The sequence below is a fragment of the Colias philodice genome, chromosome 14, assembly GCF_061535455.1.
Source record: "Colias philodice isolate Cphi_HAF_F1 chromosome 14, ilColPhil1 Martin Lab GWU primary, whole genome shotgun sequence".
In the NCBI taxonomy this organism is placed as follows: Eukaryota; Metazoa; Arthropoda; class Insecta; order Lepidoptera; family Pieridae; genus Colias; species Colias philodice.
The window spans coordinates 8,535,424-8,541,782 of record NC_143099.1 but is presented as its reverse complement, the minus strand read 5'-3'; the positions used below and the strand labels follow the sequence as shown (position 1 = coordinate 8,541,782).

At 37.0% G+C, this 6,359-nt stretch overlaps 1 pseudogene; it reads right to left on the bottom strand.

Annotated features, from left to right (window-relative positions):
- Positions 1-1,003: 1,003 nt before the first annotated feature.
- LOC149482973 (toll-like receptor Tollo pseudogene) lies at positions 1,004-5,878 on the bottom strand (annotated as a pseudogene).
- Positions 5,879-6,359: the final 481 nt, after the last annotated feature.

Below are 6,359 nucleotides of genomic sequence, written 5' to 3'. Positions count from 1 at the left end.
AATAGATGACTCTCGCTTCAAGACATGGGTGGAATCGATAGACACGATTTAACTTTAAATGAAAACAACACATGATATCGATAGCTAGCTGGATCATGTTACAGTCAATAATTAAGATATTCGCTTTCGTCGTGTATGGACGTTATTTTTCTTATTTTGTTTATAGAACCGGAGATGAATCTTGTACTGACTCTACAAATTACCATTTTATATTTAAATCAGCAAGTATTAATTCAATGCAATGTTTGAAACATGTAACTTTATAACAGAAAAAACGTATCTTAATATGTAATATAGATTTTTGTAAAAATACACAGGTAGTTAAAAAGATAAAATTTCATTTCTATTGTGTAACATTATCATCGTTCATATTCAAGTTTGATGACAATTCATTAAAAATAAGGTTGATTTTGCTTATGAATTGAATAACATTTTACGGGTCATGTTACTTAATTCGTGAAATTTGTTATAATCGAATAATGAAAAAATAATACGTATATAATGTTAAAGTTTATAATCAATACAATCTGTAAAAATGATCGTTATTTAAATTGAATTCTCTTTCACCTCTCAAATATGAAAAGACATTTATGTATAAAGTCAATTAAAGTTGTTTATTCATAGGTCGAACGATGATTTATTATTTTATTCTTTCGCAGCGGGCAATCGGCGCGCGCGCACTGTCGCGGCCGCTCTTTAAAATTAAAACCTTAGGCCTCACTGTGATCTTATCCAACTCGATCAATTTAGATAAAATAAATATTTATACATCCGAATATGGACGGGTGAATAAAGCGATTTAGTAAATTGATTATGACGATGGAACTTTCGTTTCTGTGCCCTTTTATCTCATCTAATAAACTAATAGAGGTGTTGATCGAATAGCAAGAAATTATTTTTGAACTATAGTGATTGCAATATTGAAAATAAATTAGATTTAAGATTTTGTGTTCATATACTGCTGCTAATAGTTATAAAAAAGATAGAAATAAAAATCAATATATTAGACAAAATATTAATTTATTTATACTCTGCATTTGGAAGCGTAATAAATACGTTGTTTTATACAATCTAGCTAAAAATGACATCACAAATTATATACTTATTATTAAAAACGATGTTTATTTACAATTGACTAGGGTACAATTCAGTTCTTCGAAAGATTAATCATAAATCGTTATCTATGTACATTATATATTTTACACACGGCTCATTCTCACTGTATCTTAACGTAAGTACCTAAATTATCACAAGTTAGTCAATTATTTTCTGAAACATTTACACTACCAGGAACCTTATAATAATAACAAGCTATGTAAAAATGAGGAATGTTCTAGTATTTTTAACTTTACTACAAATAAAGGCAAAGAATTACATCGACAGTCATGATAACACAGGTACGATTATTTATAAATGCAATATATTGTAATAACATAACTAGAAACGTTTAGGTACTTAAAGTACTAATTAAGTGGAGTTTATATTACAAATTCGATAAATGCTGTTACGTTTCTATACTTTTCAGCACCAAGTTAAATATTCAAGTTATATAGAAATTAGATTCGTTATAATACTTATATTAATAATTACTAAAACAATATTTACATAATCACAAAATTAGGTATTATACAAAATAAGTCTTTCTTACATTGTTAGGCCTCGTGTTCGACATAGGAATCTGTTGAGCCGGCCTTAAAGGTCGCTCTTCGCACTGATGGTTATCTATGGATACGTAACTATGGTGATGAGGCAAGCGGTCGTCTGGCCGACCCTCGCTGCTCGCCACCGAGCACGTCTCGTCCTCCGTGCTGCGGGCCGACACCTCGGCGCTAGCACTGGTGGAGTGCATCGGGCTCGACATCATCAGTATGGGAGGCGCCATCCCATACTTATACCAAGGATCGTGAGAAGTGGGAGGCGCCGTGTACCTCAAGTTCCCGTGTCTCCCGAACCCCTCCCTATTACCACATTTCGTACTACTCGCGTTATGAAGCGTCCGATTGGGTAACGTTAAATCTACATCGGGTAATCGAAAATTTAGTTTTTCCCAACAATTTTTCTCACCCCACACTATCACTGTACACGTTTTAAGCAACACTTTCAAGTCTGGGTCTATGTTTATGGCACTTAAGTCTGTCGTCACTAGGAAAATAATTTTTTGTCGTCTATGCCTAACGTTCACTGAGTTAATTGCACTTTGTACGGCCGCTTTTGATTCAGGCGCGTACCACTCATGTTGTAAAAAGTTTATCGATAAAACTATCACTAGTCTTTTGGAACTTTCCGAAGCACTAACTAGACTATCGCCAGATCGTCTCTCGATTAACTGCAAGTCCCTATGCTGTAAACACAATGTGTGTCCCGAATTCTCAAGCTCGGAACTCACTGCACGAGTCACGAAGTCTTCGTCACGTTGATTATACACAAAGAAAGCATCGAAACGTTTATTCTTGTTGTCGTTCATGTCCTTTGGAGTTGAACTAAATACTCGAACTCCGTATTTCGAATGCATCCATAATTTAAAATCTTCTCTAAACATGAACAGCAACGCGCACATTAGTAAAAGTATGATAGTTATTATTAAAACAGCTGCAATATAGGGTATATAATTTTCTACGCCGTCATTTGATTCAATGAATAGCCTTTTTAGGGTTTCCGTTCCCGTTTCTTCGGTGGTAACTTCAGTCTTGCATTCTTTAGTAACATTAGCTATAGTTTTGTTCATGGGTTGCCCGTGAGCAAAGTAGCACATCATGTTTTCGGTATCTTTTGACTTTTTTATAAGCCACTGATTCAACTGCGCTACATCTTTACAATCACACACCCAATTGTTACCATCTACAGAGACACGCGTGCGTGGATTGTTATCCGTAATTACTCTCCATGGCATGTAATCAACATAACCGTTGTTGTCAAGGTCTAAGAACTCCAGTGACGGCAAATAATTAAACGTATCATTCTCTATAACTTTGATTTTGTTGCTACTCAAGTAAAGTTCATTGAGATTTTGAAGCCGGGTAAACTGCGTGTTTCGTAGTACTTCTAAGTTGTTGTGCTCCAAATGAAGAACTCTCAATGATTCTATTCCATTAAACGTTTTATTTTCTATGGTGTTAATGTTGCTATTGTTAAGATAAAGTACTTGAAGGCGTTTTTTACCAATAAATACGTGATTTCCTAACTCATTGAGATCATTTCCGTCCAAGTAAATTTCGGTCGCGTCCATTGGTATTTGTTCTGGCACGTGATCGTAGCCGGCACTCGAACAATCGACGACGTTGGAGTTCCAGGTGAGATCGTGATAACACGTACATTTATCTGGACAAGTCATCTTACAATCACAGGCATCGAAGTCACAACAATGGCATAGAGTAAAACAGTGAGATTCGTACTCGCATAAGAATTCCGATGATTTTACTTCAAGTAAGAGCATATCATATTCGCTTCGAGAATGAGTTAAAGAGCATCTTACACTTTCTAAATCCATTACTCTAGGGCGTTGTCTGAGATCACTTAATTGGTTAATTCTTTGTAACCATTCCATTGTACAATCGCATTCAAATGGATTCTCACTGATATAAAATTCGGGCAAATCTTTATCTTCGGAAACTGATGATATCGCAAAAGCCCCAACGTCTAAAGTTTTAATCTTATTAGTATAAAGCATAACTTTATTGAGGTTATACTTTTGAAGAAAAGTTCCCGGATTTATTTTTTCAATGTGATTGTTGTTTATAACGATAGTTTCTATACTACTTGGGAACGAAAACTCATCGATGTTTCTTATCTTGTTGAAACTGACATCTAACATTTTAACATTACATGTTTCTTTAACGCCGTATGTATCTTCAAGTCTTTCGATTTTATTCTCATGCATGTCTAACCACTCAAGGTTTGTTGGTATATGGCTATAGTCAAACCATAACAATTCATTATTCGATACGTTTAACCAAACGAGTGGTTGCGTGTTAGTGAATATGCCCTTCAAATCCACTAGCTTATTACCATCCAGTCCAATAGCCTTTAATTGTAGGTTAGATGCGAAAGCGCCGTCATCGATTTGATCAATGTTGTTTGAAGCTAAATTAAGTATTTGTAAAGATGGTAAAGCGGCAAAGGTGTCCTTTGATATTTTTTCGATCTTGTTGCCAACAAGCCGCAACCCGTATAAATCATCCAAGCCCTCAAAATGTGTAGTTGATACTTTTGTTATTCTGTTCATGCCCAAATCCAATGAGGTTAAAAATCTCAGTGTTTTTATAGCTTCCGGGACTTCTGACAACTGGTTACCACTCAACCCCAAGTCATGTAACTTAGTTATATTCTCGAACGAACGAATATCAACTTTTGTTATTCTATTACCATCCAAAAACAATTGGTTCAACACGTACAAGTTTGAAAAATGGCTAGTATCAACCTCAATAATATTATTATGCGCTAATGAGAGAGAATGGAGATTCTTCAAATTAGCAAACGCTCCGTCAGCTATACGAGCGATATTATTAAATTCTAAACTTAAAAACTGCAAGTTATTCAAATCTTGAAATAGTAATGCGTCGATTTTTGTTATTCTGTTGTGTGATAAATTTAAAACAATCAATCGAACCAAGCCGGAAAACGTGTCTCTATTTACCCACTCACTTGTCAATTCATTGAAAGACATGTCCAGTATTTGTAACTGATCTAATCCTTCTAATAGTCCGGGCGCGAGCACACTAAGAGAGTTATTATTCAAGTATATTTGTTTTATATCTCTCGACGACTGAAACATTTCAGGAGGTAACCCAGTTAAAGCGTTCGTTGACAGATTAAGAATTTGCAAATCGCTTAATCCCACAAAGGCACGGTCTGCGACAGTTGAAATTCTATTGTTTTGTAAAAGTAGCTTCTGAAGAGCGCGTAAACTAGATAAACCGTTATCAGGTAAACCACTTATTTCATTTTGCGACATATCCAGTGTTTCTAGTACTGTGTTACAAGATTTTCCAGGTGCGGTTGGGCCATTGCCCCAGTCAGAAAATCCTAAGTTTGATATATCCTGAAGTCTATTTTGAGTTATGTTCAACTCCTTCAAATTGTAAAGAGGACAGAAGATTTCGGGAGGAAGGATCCAAATATTGTTATCGCCCAAATCTAAGTACCGCAAATCGGTAAGTCCTCTGAAAGAATCTCGATGAAACTCCATTGACATCGCTGACCAATCCGTATTATGTGTACGAATCGTTAAACTGCGTAGTCCACTCAAAGGTGATAACACTGCAGAGGGCACGTATCTTATTTTGCACGACTCAATTTTCATCTCTTTTAAGTTATGGAATCGAGATAAAAGCTCCGTTCCTTCCTCTTTTCGTCTCCCCACATCGAGAGAGCTTTCGAATAGAAGAACATCAGTGCAGTGAAGATCAAGCGCCGTTATGCGCTGAGCTTGAGAAGTGCTCAGTCCAGCCAACAGGTCGGTGGCGCCTGCGGCGGTGCGCAGAGAGCACGCTAGCTGCACCCGTGTGGGCTCGCCCGCGCCGCCCGACACACGCTGCCACTCGCACTCCTGAGGTGCCTCTGCCACTCGACTCGTCAAAGATGCCGCACTGGCCCCGGAACACATCCAACACCATGCCGCATACCACAATGTAAATAATCCCATCGACAACATTTTTATTTCCTCACTAAAACTATCACTGTTTATAAAGTCACTTCTTCATATGGGCACATTTCTATAATATCCAGCTGCACTTAAAACTTTATAAAAGTTCACGTCAAACTTGTTTCGAAATACGCCACATAACGGCTAGAGTTCACGTTAAATAGCGCTACACAACCACGCTCTCTGAAGCGTGCGGGCCGACTGACTGACGGAGTGCGTTCGGCAAGTTGACCGACCGGCTGCCGGCGTGCTCCCCGCACTACGCTCCTCCCCTGACAGAGAGGCACGATATTGAGCTCTCTGTCTCTACAAAAGTTCACAACAGCAACAAGTTGCTCACCGCGAGATTGGCATGAACAGGAGCGCGCTTCGCGAGCTTTTATAAACATGGCGCTGCTTGCTTTGTTTGTTTTCTGTAATCATAAAAAAAACTTATAGACTAATACTCCGCATCATATCTTTTATGATATTAATTATCTATTTTATGGTATTATTATTTAGGTATTAATTAGGATGTTGCTTTAAATAGCAACATCCTAATTAATACCTAAATAATCGGAACTCTGATAAGTTAGCTTAAATGGTGTTGATTAGTTTTTTTATATTTTTATCAGCATTCCCACACGTTAACTACAGCGATATAGATTAACACCATACTTCCCTTATCTTTATCCACGCAATATTTATCATTAAAGTAGGTGAGGAGCCGTATTTCCTG